This window comes from Anser cygnoides, chromosome 10 (genome assembly GCF_040182565.1).
Source record: "Anser cygnoides isolate HZ-2024a breed goose chromosome 10, Taihu_goose_T2T_genome, whole genome shotgun sequence".
Classification (NCBI taxonomy): Eukaryota; Metazoa; Chordata; class Aves; order Anseriformes; family Anatidae; genus Anser; species Anser cygnoides.
The window spans coordinates 21,165,712-21,181,991 of NC_089882.1; the positions used below are offsets into that span (position 1 = coordinate 21,165,712).

Below are 16,280 nucleotides of genomic sequence, written 5' to 3' on the forward strand. Positions count from 1 at the left end.
TAATCTACAGAATGAGCTGCTGTTTAATAGATACTCTTTCAGATTAAGTGGTGAGTCAAGATGCTAATAAAAATCGGCTTTACTAATAAATACTTTGACACAGCATGTCTTGCTAGTGTGCTCTTTGTAAAAGTGATTTGCTAATTTCCACCCTCAGTAAGAAATGACAAAATTGTGAAATGGAACAACTGAATAATAGCATTTCTGAGAGCAAGAGTTAAATTTTCCCATAAGTAGCTGTGCAGGAGGAGGACTGGCTTTGTGACTGAGCTAGCACAGGCCAACCAGGCGAGCTTGTTTTTGAATTATGATGAATCAATGGATTTTGGGGTGGGTTCGTAATGTTTCTTTTTCAGGTCTCCATATATATTTTTGGTGATCCATGGTAACCTTCCAGCAAGAGCAGACACATGAGTACTTGGGCTGGAAAAATGGCTGTTTCCGGTAGTCTGAAACTGTGAATTATACTGGCCGCTGAATTCTAGAATACTGATGAACCAGGACAGAAAGTGTTAAAGAGGAAATAAGACATCGCTGTGCATATGCTGTCATGTTAATAAGCACTTTTAAAGTTTTCAGTATCTGAGCAAAGCACATCAGAGAACTTAGATTATTTAGGAGAAAACAGTTCTAGAGAAGTTAGTCTTAATATTTAGAATTAACTGTATGATCTCAATTTAGTGGAAAGGTAAAGGTCTTAGGTCTTAAAGGTGAATTATCTTCAATGAAGATAATTACACAACCAGGTATTCCACTATCCTTGCTATAAATCATTACATCTTCTTTGCATTAATTGTCATTGTTGCTTCTTATCTTCACTAGCTTTTAAAAGCAATTAAAACAAGGAATTCCCCAAACGTAATGTGCTGACTTATGTTTTCTATTGCTACACGTGTGAGGGATCTTTCATTCCTTCAAGCTGTGAAAACTGCATAGGATGGTTTGAATGTTGAAATGCTTGTCTTTGGTTAATTCCCAGACTCCACTGGGGATTCACACCTGTTTCATGGAAAGCTAAGGAAAACCAACATGGGTTTGAGTCCATTTCTGTTTATCTGCCTGTACTCGAGTCATTCATCAGACAAGAGCAGTGACTGAAAACAGTATCAGAACATGGCAGAAGGACCCCTGTACTGATCACAGCTCCTTTTCCCTCAGCTAATTCTGTTCAACAAGAAGTTAGATTTTTCAGGTCTAATAAAGAGGTTGGTCTGCAAAACCTTTGCTGTAGGTGTAAGATTACTTGCAATTTCCACATTTGATAGCGGAATTTGGTTGGTGAGACTGTGTTATATTTCAAAGCAGCTGCTTGAGATTTGAAGTTACAAAACAAGCTATTTTCTGACCTTCTAAATGAATCTGTATGGTGACCTTATATCAAACACTGGGTAGGGGTGGGGGGACAGGGATGAGTCCTAAAATATGATCCAGTCTTCTGCAGCACAGTTTGAAGGAGCAGCAGGGAAGGGTTCAAAGAGCATTATGTAACTATGCAATGACTTACTGAGTTTATAGACTACTGTAATTCTAGAAAGTAGCAAGCATTCATTCTTAATAACTTCCAGTAGGGATATATAACAATTGCCAAAATTGTTCATGAAAACCAAGATAACTAGAATTATAGCTTTGGTTGGTATGTTGTTTATACTTTGTTCCAAGATAAATATTTCAATGGAGTTCAACCTTTCCTTCTTGCATTTTCAATGGAGGGACATTGTTTATGTGTTAACACTCCTTAAGAGGTACAAACTTTGGTTGGTCAGGCTTTGGTTAAAAGAATGTTTGAACATCTCTATTTCTTGGCAGCTTTATAGCCTGCCAATTTTATAGCTGGGTGAGCATGGATGGATTGGTTTCTTGAAGACATGAAAAGCAATGAAATATTGTACTTTCTGGTATAAGCAGTATCTGCTAAATAGTTAGATATTCAATTTTATAATAATAGACATAATAAATATAAGTTATAAAATAAGAACTACTTGTTACTTTTTTAAAGTCAAAAACTCCTGTTCCCATACTCACCGTTGCCTGACATGGCCCCATACTTTTGATGCATAAATTTTGATCGTTCATATTAAATCATACATATTTTGTTACTATTGGGTATATTTTGTTTATGAGGCCAAACTTCCTCTTCCCATCTTGTAATAATTTTGTTACTGATATTATTTGAGATGAAATACTTTAATCTTTCAAAGTTTATCAGTGTTTATAATCATGTGGGCTCTGGCTATGCACTTCTAGACAGTGTCTCAAGTTATCTTGGAGGTGTCTCAGATTTTGATTTACAGGTAGGGTTTTCTGAGTCTTCTGAGCAATGGAACCTTCAGTATTACGGGCTGTGTTCTTACACAAAAATGGATTGTTTTGCATCTTAGCCAGAAGAATTTTGTGATAATATACTGTTTAGTAATTCAGTCTAAAATGAAGGAGACGCTAAATTAAGTATATTTGTATCCAGAAGTTTTTTTTTTTTAAAGTTTAGCAGTTTCTGATGTTTGCCAGTTAAAATGTTAGTAGATTTACTTTTTTTTAGTTTATTTTGTTAGTTCTAAAACCTTTCCAAAAAAAAAAAAGATTTAAGAATGTTTTAGACTTTAATGTTAGCAAGAGAGAAAAAATTTTGTTCTCTCTGTAATAGGATGGAGACCTTTTGATTTGTTTGCAGAGGGACAAGACAAATGGTTATCTCGAGGACTGTCACTAGTCAGATATTCCTGCTGTATGTGACAGCCTCTGTTTTTCCAAATCTGTGCCTGTATTGTAGGAGAAATAATTAGGGAACAGCATAGAGATAGACATTCTCTTTAAGGTAATGGTGATAATCATGATTAATTGGGAAGCCCCACAGTTTAAGAATGGATTTGTCCTGAAGAGTCCTTTTGCCACACTACCGTTTGTCCCCCCAAACTGCAGTGGCTCCAGCAGCAGGAAGACTCCTGGAGTCTTGAAAAATGATGCCTCTTAGACCTCATATTGGTAGTGGCCTATTCTAGAAGAAATTTTGCTTCTGCCTGGTGTTCTCTTACTGTAGTGGCAGTGAAACTGCCAAGTTGTAAGGAAGTTGCTAACCAACAAACAGGAAAGAATTTGAGGTCTGAAACTCCTCCAGCCAAGGCTTTTTGATGTTCTCCTTGTAAGCCTGCAGAGCCTAACCTTTCTCCGAGAACGTGCTCAGCGTCTCCATGCGTGATTCCTAGCGATGAAGTAACTTCTGTTATGCAGCTGCTAGGCAAAGTGTACAACTTTGTCATATGTGATGTGCTTGTTACCCAAAGTGAGCGTTGAATTTGCAATCAACCAAGCTTCAGAACGAGCTAGTAATAACAAAATTTAATTACCTTCACATGGTTTTTGAAGTTACTTGTTATGAGTATTAGAAGCCATAAGCTATTTCCAGTTCCTTTTGGGTGACTCAGTTGTAGAGAGTGGATTCATTGTCATTTGAAATACTGTATTCATATACATAGCTTAATCGTCTGTATGAATGCAATGCAAATTCTCCTCCTCTTAGTTTCTAAAGGCTTTTATCAATCTTAGTCACCCATCCGTTTTCCTTGTCAGTATTCAAAGAGTGTAAAAGAAGACATGACACTACAGAAACCATGCCAATTAATAGAACAGATTTCTTAAAACACAGCTGTTAATCACAGTTTCAACCACCAAAGAGTTGCTGATGAAACTAAAAACTTTGGTTCCTCTCAGTCAGGTTCATTTGGCAAATCATCACAGACCAGTACCCCGATTCCTGGTATCTTTGTGTGGTTCCTTGAGTCATCTGTTTACCTGTATCATCTTGCCATTGTAGACTGGAGATGTATATTCAGGAATGTAGGGTAAGGGGATTAGGTGAAATCCCTTTGAACAGCGTGTGATCTAATTAGTATTCCTCTTTTGTGTTCCGACCGCAGCCAGAATCCTATGGAGCAGCAGCGTGCACATGTGCATGGCTTTACCAGTTGGCCTGTGGCTGCACACTCATGAAATGTTGCTCGAAGTGCTAAAGGCTCAGTTAAGAACCACCTGGAAATCTGCACAGTTTGCTGACTTTTATTCTTCTAAGTGAGATTAATATAGTACCTGTAAGCATCATAAAAGCAGTTTTCTTGCAGTATCTGTACGTCTGTCTGAGATTTATCACAAGAGCCGGATTTCTTGGTAGTGGGTAGCTTTTCCTTTCCCTGGTACACGTTGCTGAGTGAGCTGAGATTATTCTGCTAAACATCCCTTAGGTAAAGATCTTCATAGTTCCTGAGTTGTCTTTCCAGAGCTGATGCATTCCATTTAGAAACCAGTTTTATGAAAACTGCCCTCCTTGTATTTATTTTTTGCACTTGTTAAATGAATGTCAATGCTCCTCTTCTCTACTTAGTGATCTCTAATTGATTACCTTCTGAATTGTGTAAAGAGTGGCTGTGATACTTTCTCTCTTTTTCAACATATTTTCTGCCTGTATTTATGCTACATTTGGTGCCACTCCTATGTGAAATCTGAAATGTCCTCATGTTAATGTCATTTCCAAGTTAAATCTTGATATATCATAGCTTATTTCCTGAGAACTGGCGCTTTGGGCTTTACTCTTGAGAAGATCTAGAATATATTCTATTATCAATTTTTTGCTATCTCTGAAAAACAGTCATCAAAGCTTCAGTTCAAGTGCACTTGCCTGTTTTCCCAAATGTAGATGAGAGTTTTAATATAACATGTTGGAAAATATGAATAAAATTGTCTTTCTGTTAACTCTAGTACCTTCTCATTTAGTTTCAATTATATGTAATCAATATCATATATCACATAACAGTAAAAAAAAGCAAATTATTAAAAATACTGTATGTGATTCAACTGTGATTGTGTGGATGTGGTTTAATTTTTGCACATTCTATTACATCTTTATTCAAAAGTGGACTGAAGGATACAACTTTTCAGTTTTTAGAATGTGCTAATTGACCAATTGGTAGCTAATGAAATTCTGTCTTAACAGGAATACTTAGAATGTTCTTCACAATTCCAAACATATGTTTTTAAAATTACAGGAAGTAGATCCTTTTTGACATAATTATTGCGTTATACTGGGGGAGATAATAATCCTGGCAGTTTTCACAATGTCATGATTCTGTCAGTAGTCCCCAAACAATCTCGTAGTTTATTGCCTTGTGAATTTTCAGTTTATTGCCTTGTAAATTCATTTGAATTTCCCTGGAACTTTTATCCTCCTCAAGTGAAAGGGTGATATTTCTATGGCAGAGAAATTTAATTGCTGGATTAATAATTTAATTGCTGATTCTAACTATAGACTGTAAAAATGGTGTTAGGAAAATATAGCACTACTGTTTTTTTCAGCCTAAATTAAATATATGTATATATTTTACCTCTCCTGAGTTGTAGCCTCATCAATTCATTTTTTTTTGTTCTGAGAGCAAGCTGGATTCATTATGACTTTAGCCCCGTTGCACAGTGATGCTGTGGCTAAATTCAAATTGCAGTTATGTTTGTGCCAACTGTTGTCTTTGCAGATACAGTGGGGATCAGAACATGCAAAGTAACTTTGCCGGTATGGAATATATTCAAGATCTTTTGTCTTAGTTATGCTGCCTCTAGAGGATTTAGACAAATATGGAGCAAGCAAATCTTGCATACGTAAAAGGAGAAAATCTGGTAAGATTTTTTTCCCCCCAAGTATAGAATGGTGATTTTGTTTTGATTTCTTAGTCTGCAAATTGAACATCATTTTGAATCACTAAACTGTAAGTATGAGAATGAAGAACAATCCCGCATTACCACTTGATGTTGGTAGATATGCGACCCCACTGATGGTCATAGATACACCACTGATGTGTATAAATATTTTGAAATAGAGGTGCAAAAGCATTTCATGTCCACACATGATTGGTATAAAAATATTTCTAGTTTTGGAATATATCATGAATCTGCTGATCATTTGGCAATTCTTCTACGTTATTCAAAGAAGTCTAATGTCAGGTTGTAATACTAGATGGGATTCATCTTTGGAGTGGAACTAATTTCCCACTCAGACCAGTGAGTCTTTCCTTTATATTTTTATCAGCCCAAGAATGGGAAAGATCAAAATGGTCAGTTTGCTTGGAGGGTATTATACAAGACTCTGCACTTCATATTCACTTAATCATTTGGAAATTCTTACCAAAATTAACCATTTTTTTCAGTATCTTATTAAAATTTATCATCACCAGCAGACTGGCACAATTTAATCTCCCTTAAATGAGTGCAAGGCTTCTTGGTTGTTTTGTGTATATGCTATGAAGGTCTGAAAATGGTCGTATTTACGCTGCATACAGTTGGAAGGAGGATTCATTTCATACCTGAATGTACTTGGAAAAGGGCACAACACAAGGACAGCTGTGTGTATCAAAAGAAGTATGCAGTTTGTGGTAACGCAGGCCAGAGACCTGGCCTCATAACTCCAATTAGTTTATCTTACGCTATCCTCTCACTCCTTAATGAGAACTCAGCACTAGAGCATGCCTGCCTTTCCAGCTGTAATGGTGATGTGGTGATGTTCTGCTGATTTAAACAGCATGCTCATCTTGCTCTCCTCAGTCTCTGTATTATTTGATAATTGTTTCTACTCTTCTCAAAAATTTTGATCTGGGAAAAGTCAATGGAATTAATTTCAATGTTTGAAGCTAAGATTTAGTCAGAGATATGGTTTAATTGGGCTCCAGAACCTAGTGAATCTTTTTGTGTATTTCCATTGGATATACTATTAAATCTGAAGTTGACCAGTGTTGTTACATTGCTATTACACTTCACAGTTATTTAAGGAGAGTCTTACAGATTTTGCTGAGTTCTGCATGCAAAGTTTTGGCAAACCAAACTCCTAATTTGTGTTTGATGGCCTATGATGCAGGGAGATGCATCACACTTTCTATAACTGTTTACATGCTGTAACTTTGTGTTGAAAAATAGACATTTTAGTGCTTTATTTGCCAAACTTAGTCTGTGTTGTAAATAAATCCTCACTGAAATTAAGAGGACAGAAAAACATATTAATTAAGGTTAATAAGTGTCTGCCTCAATTGCATTAATTTGCATGATAGGTACAGCTAATACGGAAGCTTGGTTCCTTTATCAACCTTCTCATTCTTTCGACACTGACTTCTTACTGTCACTAGTAGCTGAGATCCCTTTCAATATAGAGGTTGCGTTTCAGCCTTTGTGGCTTTATTGCTGCCTTTGCCGGTTCTGATTTCTAAGTGGTGGTGTCAGACTGGCAAAGATAGGTGTACACATGTATGCACATAGCTACATTACACAATTCAGTTAAATTTAATGAGACTGGAAAGTTCACAGCTCTTGTGTAAAGAATGTAAAGAACATAAAACTTGCTCCTCTGCTGAATAGATTTTTTTTATTACTATTTTATAGTAATTTATCTTTGAGCTTCAGATTAGCTCTACAGCAGTAGGTTCTCAAGTGTGCAAAGAAAAAAAAGTGCATGTGAAAAGTGCTTTGTCCTGTATTATGATATGAAAAGGAGTAGCCTATGCTCAAAAAAGAGATTGGTTCCTAGATGTTTGCATTTTTTTGGTGATATTTTATTGTAAATATCCATGAAACACTTGAAAACATGAACAACAATTTGAGGCCCACTTGGTCATTCCAAATGTGGTAAAAAAACAACCAAACAAAAAAAACCACCACAACAACAAACAAAACAACAACAACAAAACACTGAAACAACACACCAAAGTAAAACATTTTGTTTTAATTTGATAACCAGGAAAAAAAAAAAGTACTTATATCCATCTTGTGAAGACATGTTTGCAGTCTGTTCATAAATAGTAACAAAAAAACAAACAAAACAAAATAACTTCAAAGAAAATGGAAACAAAATAAAGTGGCATTTACACCAATCTCTGCTTCATAAATTACAAGCCTTTTTGAACTAATAATCCAGGGCTGTGCCCTTGACAGGGGATAAGGGAGGTGAAGTACTCCTACAGCTTCAAGGAAGGGGCCCTTCCAGCACCACAGTACCTTTATTGCTCTGTTGCTATAGTTAAACCCCTTAGAAAAATCATTTCTTGACCATACAAGTGTTGAAAACAGAATTTTCCCAGACTAACCTAAAATTCATTCAGGTTACGCAAAAAAGGTGGTGTTTTTTACACCCATGAGCCTAATAAGTAAAATAAACCAGCTGTTTTGAACATGAGCAGAGAAATGAAGAGTAATCAGCTCTCACTTCTTTTCCTCAGCTCTCTGTGTTTTGCCTGAGATTCTGTGGTTGGATTCTCTCTGATAGCTCTTTGTCTGTTAAACCGAGCTCATCCTGTTAGGCTGGTGGGAATTTATTTGGCAATAAGGATTTGTTTGTGTTGATCAAGAGGCAAGATGGGGGCCATAAAATTGGTGCTTTTTGGCATGGCTTCTGCAGCACCATGCAGTCAGCCAGTGCTTCCAAAACACGTTGAGTTCCTTTGCTGAAATTTGCTGTAAATGTGAAACTACCATCTGTAACATGAATGTGTCATTATCATCATCCCTATTCAGATGGTGTTGTTTTCCCTGAAGAGGTTCTTGAAAATACATTGACCTCAAGCTAGCTCAAGTAAAGAATGTGAAAGATGTGTAACCCACATGCTCAAGAAAAATTGTGCTTTGTATTTTTATGCAAAACATATTAACAGATCATAATTTCTTAACTTGAAATCTAAAAACCCTTCTCTTGCTTTATTGAGAATAGTTAATAGATTAATGTCATGGCCTAAAGGTTACCTGCCCTGCAGATGTATGGGCACCATGACAGTGGGTTCAAAGAATTCGGTAACATGCAAGGACATGGAGTCTTTATTTCCTAAATTTCTTTACTTTATTAGAGTATTAGAAATATTAGAATATTAGAATATTAGAAATATTAGAATATTAGAAATAACCACTAGCAAGTGTACTTCTGATTAATAAAGCAAATATCTGTATCAGCTATTACAAACTTATTACCAGAAAAGCAAGAATACATATATTTTCAATGGCAGTGGCAATCACTAGTAGCAGCAAGTGTATATATTTCAATATTACAAGTTACTACAAACTTCTCACTGGTGAAGTAGCAAATGTAATTGTGATTAATTACTTACGTAATTACTATAAAAATATTGGGGGTACCAGGTTCTCATCATACCCATTCCAGGTGTGGGGCAAGTGACTGCAGATGAAGTCTCACCTCAGAGATGTTCTGTGTCCCGGAGTTTGGAGCCAGCCAGGTGTCCTGCCAGGAAATCCTGCACCAAAAGGTGCACAAGGAGTTCTCAGAGAGAGAAGCTCCATTTTGGGTAGCAAGTAATTTTTATATTATAGAGACCTAAAAGGGCTAAGGACATCACTGCTTAGACTAACCAATAGGTGCTGCTAATTTCTACTTTTCACCTGGGACTGCCAATAGATGATGATGTTTCCTCTTCTCTCTGACAAAATTTTACTTTACTCAGGCTTATTTTTCTATTATCTTAGCTAAATCAGCCAGTAGCAGTTGTTGATTCCTACTTTCTCGGCATATTTCCCCGTTTCCAGAGTATTGTTCACCTTGCCAGACAATAAGCTGCTGTCACAGTTCCATGTTTTGCCCTTACCGATGGTATCTTCAGGATCTCCCAGGTTCTCAGGTATCCAGCCGCACTTCAGAGGCCAGCGGTGCTGCTCAGGGATGCTCCTGGTTTACAGGTCTAATCCCAGGCTGGCAGGCGCTGTCTTGTGCCAGTGTTTTAGCAGACCTTTTCTGTCAGTATTTTCCCCAGTATAGGCAGATCACCTTTATGGCTGCTCCCATCAATTGCCAGAGGTTTTAAAATTCGTTTTATTTTTGGATTGATTTTATTGAATTTTGATTCCTCTTTCAGAAACAATCTCTCTTGTGAAGATCTGTTGCAGATTTTCAGGAACAGGGAAGCAATGATGATAAAAAAAGTGCTGTTTGCTTCAATGTCTTTGGTTTATTTACTTAATTTACATTTTCTTCTTTATTTTGTTGTACTTTGATAGAGTGATGTTACAGTGCCAAAGTTACAGTGCCACTCAAATCATCATTTACATTAAAGTTCTCCAAGACTTTAGGAGATCAGAAGAAAGAAAACGTGTTTGGTTTTAATATGAAGATTGAGCTGTGTCTTTGAGAGTTGTAGTAACAGAAAACTTCAGGCAGGTCTAAAAAGTGTTAATCACGGTGAGGAAAATAAATGGAGGTTGTATTGCCCAATGTCCAAAAGTATGGTATCTTCAGGTTTCTGTCTGTCAAGAGAAAACCGTTCATGTTCTGTAACATCTGGCACCTCCTGGCAGAAAGCCTGCATTAAGACTAGAAAGAGCTAACTGCAATTGGTTCCTTGTTTGGAAAATCACTCCATCACATCCCATTACTGAGATCTTGACATGAAAGGGTGATGAGCTTCAAGGAAAACGTCTTGCTTCTCAGCAGCCACTAGGTGACAACGTTGGTCCAGTTTCAGAGCTGTCCTTGTCTGCCAAAGCTGTTACTGAAGTTAAAGGAATCACTTCAGGATTTTGAAGGTTCTATTATCCACAGTTTGTGATCTTTTATGAATTGCAGTTGCTCTTTTCCTTCAGGCTGAAATTGTTGCTGCTTTGATTCCAATCTTTCTAATAACACAGCTTTTCCTAGGTGTACCTGAAAATTATGCTATCAGGTTTTGCAGTTGTCTTCTAAACTCAGGGAAGTCAGACATGCTAGCTTCTGAGTGCTCTGGCATCTTGAAGGCAACCCCTTATGATGTGGTAGTGGCCACATTCTTTCACTGCTTAGTGCTGCTACTGACATGGATGGGTGGCATGGGAGATTTTATTGAGATGTGTCTGTAGGAGATTTCATGTGCCTTCTCTGTGGTTATAAGAGGTAATATATGAATCCTAGGAAAAAATAACCTAATAGCATCAGAAGCAAAACCTTCTGGCCCCTAAAGACTTCTTTCCCTTTACACCAAGGCCGTTTAAGAATGGGCTTCATGTGATTTTTATCTTATTATTTCCTGGACTAAGATGAATGCTCTGCATTTCCTTAGCATGCAGTACTACACTTTAGAGGGAAGAGACCTCCATCCACTTTTCCCACAGAACACACCTGGGTTAAAAAATGCAATTAAACTTTAATAACTGTAGGTTATCAAAGGACTGGATGCTTGATGGTCAAACAAGAAATTCATAACCAAAACTAAATGAAATCTGAATGAACTTCTGTCAGGTACCTCAGATTTATTTTGCCTAAAAGGAATTGCCATGTCAGTAAGGAGCCATCAGCCTGCTGAAGTGACCTCAGTGCTGCTGCCCATGGGCAGTCGTTTGGATAAGCTGAGAATGTGCCACCAGGGAAGGCACTCGGAGAGGGTATGTCAGGGAGCAAATTGCCCCGGGGAAGGAGTTCGGTATAAAAAGCAGCCGTGTGGCCGTTATGCAACTAAAGCAATTTGTTGTCATGCTTGCATTATTGAGTGTAATCTAAATTTAATTGGGTTCAATAACAAAATATATACATGGGTTTGAGCAACAGACTAAGGGCTTTTGAGAACTGTTTTGCATAGTGCTCTGAAGAGAGAAAATATTACAATAAGTTTAAAGTAATCATTAGACAGGACTTCTTAATTTTTCAACGTAGTCAATTTCTCCCATTGAAGTAAAAAAAAAGGGGGGGGGGAAGATTAGTGCTGTATATGGGCAGTTTTGCAGACTCACTTATGGCATCAGTATTTGATAAATGCAATCACTCTTTCACCTGCAGAAATGTGGCATTTGAAACACAAATTTATAGTCTCAAAATACTGGTGTCCTTAGTAAATATGAGTAAAAACATCAAGCAAATTCAGTAAAGCCACAGCATGTGGATTTTTTTTTTCTTTACAGTAAACATGTACTTTTGCCATAAATAAACTTAACTTCAGCTCTAAAATTACTTACATCACAGACATGCACTTGCTCTTCTCTTTTGCAAGCAGACACTTGTGCCAAGGCAGGAAGACAAGCGGGCTCCATTCCACAGGCCATGTAGCTATGTGCACCAGCATGGTGCAGAGCCTAGAAATACTGAGCCCTTCCTGTTGGTGTGGCTTGTACCTTTGTTGCTGGCAGTTGTCCAGCCACCTGTCCTATGAGTGCAGCAGAAGGGTGTTGGATTTTTTATTTATTTTTTTAAGGTGGCATGTCAGCTGTCCATTCCAAAAATACCAGATTTCTTGCTTGCTTTCCTGCTTAGTTCCAGCCTTCAAATCCAGGGTGCTCTTTGCTTTGTGCAGTTACTCCCCAGGTTACTCTGCTCTTGCTGTGGTTTCTTCTGAGGAGCTGCAGTGACCCGAGTAGCCTACTGCTGCCCAAGCAAAAATTGTGCTTTTGTTTTCTTTTTCACATTCTTTCAGAGTTTTGTTTTGTTTTGTTTTCCTTGTTGCTTGCAATCTTATAAATGAGCAAAAATGCTTTAATTCTCAAGTACCAATCTACCTCTGGTGAAGAAAACATTATTTGTAGCTAACTTCAGAATACAGATCCAGAGTGGCTGCATTCAGAAGAAGGGCATTAGTGATGCAAAACAAAACTGCCGAGTCTGAATAACTGCATAATGATACTACAATTTGACTCTGTTAACGCACAGAGGCAGTTGTATTTGACATAGTGTAGCCTTTCAGCCTACTTTGAGCTGAGATGTGGTAATTTTTACAGAGTGAGCTTTTTGGTGTTTTACATTATACAGCTCCAAAGCTGATCGTTAGCACATTCCTCAAAATAATGGCCTTACATTAGTAATAATGGCCTTAAGTTAATTACACACAATGGAGAATAGTATTGTGTGATGTGTGTGTAACCCTAGCATGAAGGTTGTGCGCAACAATCCGGATGAAACCTATAAGCACTTCAGAGGGAATTTATCTCCAATGTAATTCCACTGGGCTTTCAGGAGCACCGCAGTCAGAGGAATATTTTCACTCAATATATTCACCTCAAGTGACTATAAAGTTCCAACTGCTAATACACTAAAACCAAAGGAGGTTTAAAAAGACCTAAAATGCTAGCCTTGGACACTGTATTTCCCTACTCAATAACAAGATGGGTAACATACTTTTTCACAGCCTAGCTGTGAAATGTTTGTCCTGTGGTGGACTGGAAGGTTTGACTTTGCTCCTTGAGGACCTGTTAGTGCCATAAGGCAAGGGTATGGTTCTGAGTTTTGTGAGAGAACTAATCTACAAGGGGATAGAGTAAAATAGTCACTTTTTTTTTGACATGGAACAACAGCCATTTATTGTTCATTTATTCACTCTTAAAGATATTCATTACCAGTGAGCATAATTATATCCAAGTCCTGAGCAAGGGATAACAGGGTATTCAGTTGGTTTCATAACATGTCTGTGTAAACTGTTCTATTGCAGGCCAGGATCTGCTCCTTAGTGACTTAGTGTTGTGAAAAGGAATCACACAAAATAAAAGTGCAGCATTCAAGAAAGGAATTGTGTCAATGGATATTGACACAATGGATATTGCCTGGTAGTCTGCAATTCAAGCCCGTGCTCAAAGATATTAGAAAATAATTGAAAATGGGGTAAGAAGGACTGGATACATTTTGATTTTTTGTTTAAAATGAAATAATTCTCTCACCTAGCAGTGATGCAATTAAAAAAGATGTTGTGTTCCATTTCCAGAATCTGAATTAAGGATATTAAGGCAAAAACCATGCACTATAGTAACCATATTTTATTTAAAAATTAATTAGCTCCCCACTGAGATGCCCTTTTTTTGGGCCAGATTTTGAGTCAGTAGGAATTTTAAAATACAGCTACAATGCAGACTGGTTTTCCTTTCTAGCTTTGCCAAAAATAACTGCAAACAGCTTTATGATGTACCTAGTGAAAACAGGCTTCCTCTTTTTGGAGTGGATGTAGAGGCAGGCACTGAAGGATAATAATCGGCTCTTCCGGGACTATCTGTGACTCACGCTTTTGATGATGGCCTTTGTGGTAGCAAGCAAACAATAAGGGCAAAAAGGGGATATGAAAAATTTCATCTGTTAGGCAGCACTTAAAAGTTTAGCTTCATCACACTTGACTAAAAGTCATCTTAAGGGGTAATATTACCCCGGGAAGGGTTTTAAATATACCTGTTAGTAGAACCAAATACTGAATGTTACATGCCATGTGGTAAGGCTATGTTTTCTGCAATCCAATATTCCAAGGTTAGGAGAAGCCAATGTCCATGTTATTTCCATTGCATATTAAGCATTTCAAGAACACTGTGATCCACCTACCATTCTATTTAATAAACAAACCCCACAAATATGTGCTGTGTTAATTGAATTGCAGTGTACACAAATCTGCTCTGCATATTACAGTGAACTGTTTAAAAATAAATTTTTTATTCATGCTCAATAATTCAGCATGTGACTACTTGTCTTGCTAAATATTGAAAAACTTCGAACTTCTTTAGTTGTAGTTAACCCTAGCAGTTGTGCCTGAGTTACCAAAGATTGCATCCAGCTTTTTAAAGCAGTTCTAGGAGAATGTGAATACCTACATGTTACTGGTGCACCCTTTTCCAGCATGATATAGTAATACATTCTGGGATCCTTACAAACGCATTTGAGAATACTTCTTGCTGTTTTTTAGATAGCTGACATTGTATTTTCTTGTCTTTGCATATTGTTATGCAATTTGATGGAGTTGTACGGCTTAAGCACGACATCGTGGCCTTGCCAGATAAACGTATGAATGTTGCTCTTGAGCCTTTAGTTAACAGTTCCAGCTTTCCTCTCTTCAGCGTTTTTTCAGACACAAGCAAATGGTTCACAAGTGATAAACACAACTCTGTTGTAGTGGAATGTGAAATACTGTCATGGGGGAGATTCTCTCTTCTTTCCTTTAGTGAGGCCAGAAAACCTGTTCTCTCAAATACTATTTTTTCTGTATTCTGTGCTTGTTGCTTAATGTGGTGTTTGGTATAAGCACAGATGTTTGCTAATTGCTCATTTTTGTATGTTTGTACAAGTAAAGCTATACAATCAAGCAGGTTACTGTTTTATCTACACTAGCAAACTTTCAAGTTGACTGCATTCCAATGCATACTTAAACTTCGTCCATTCACCTGTGTATTAAATGTTGTTTTGGTATAGGTCCTGGGCTACATCCATTCAAATGGCCTGTTTTTATGACAGGAATAAAAATACTTATCTAGGTTTGTAGGCACAAAAGAGTTACATGCTTTTAGTGTTAATGATTTATTTTATTTCAGGGAAACAAGAAATATCATTTAGGAGCTCTCCATGAGAGACTGTAGAGAGTATTTCTTCTGTAATGTTCTGCATTATGACAAAATGGTGGTACTTTTAAAGTGCCTTTTAAAGACTTTGAAAAGCTCAGTGCAGAGAAGATAGTCTAAAATTATATAAGTGCAAGCACCATTATGTTCACATATGCTTCTTTGAAATTCTCTTCTGCAGAAGTTATTTATGTGGAACATCATTAAATAATGCCAGAGAAATTCTGAAGGTTTGTGCCCATCTGATTAAAATGTATACATAAATCTAACGACACAATTTTACTGTGGTCTGAGACCAGAGCCTTGCCATTTCTAGGTTATGTTGTTCACTTCCTGAAGCAGTGTTGCAACACTTTGTAAAAAGCAAATTCAGTGCTGCAGCTGGAGTACTCCTGGTTAGGAAGATGAATATGCATTTGGAGAAAGTAGGGTGGAATATTACTGCTGCTGGAGGATGGCTTGGTCAGCACTGCTGAGCTCCTCCGAGGCGCTGCCAGGGTGCTCTGCGGACGTCCCCGTGATGCGCTGTCACCGTGGCCTCTCTTGTCAAGGGCTGTCCCACTGTTAATTTTGCAGATGCCCAAGGGAATAAAAATAGCTGTAAGCTTTTAGGTAAATGTGACATATAATTCTATTAAAATAGTTTCTACTTCAGATAGTGTCTGCTTATTTAAAAAAAATGTCCAATGGTGGTTTTAAGCTGTCAGGTTCACCATGCCATTTGAGCTGTTTCAGTGGTTGGTTTGAAAATATTAGTTATATAGTTATTTTCAAACTAAACACTGAAACAGGTCAAATGTCACAGTGAACTCACTGTTAAACTTTGAGCCCTGTTTCTAGCCTGATGTTCTAATTTCTACTTCCAGCCTTTTGTTAACAAATTTCTCTTTATGTAGATTTGTACAAGCTGTGATCTTGTCATTCCTTAAATTCCTCGTTATTAAATGGATTCAGCTCCTCTTAAGATATATTATCCTATCCTTTATTTGCATTGTTTT

General features: G+C 37.3%; 1 long non-coding RNA gene across 1 annotated transcript in view; it reads left to right on the plus strand.

Moving 5' to 3' along the window:
- The window catches only part of LOC106040055 (uncharacterized), a 68,283-nt gene that overhangs the window by 24,643 nt on the left and 27,360 nt on the right, over nt 1–16,280 (plus strand). The gene's annotated exons all lie outside the window — the stretch shown is intronic.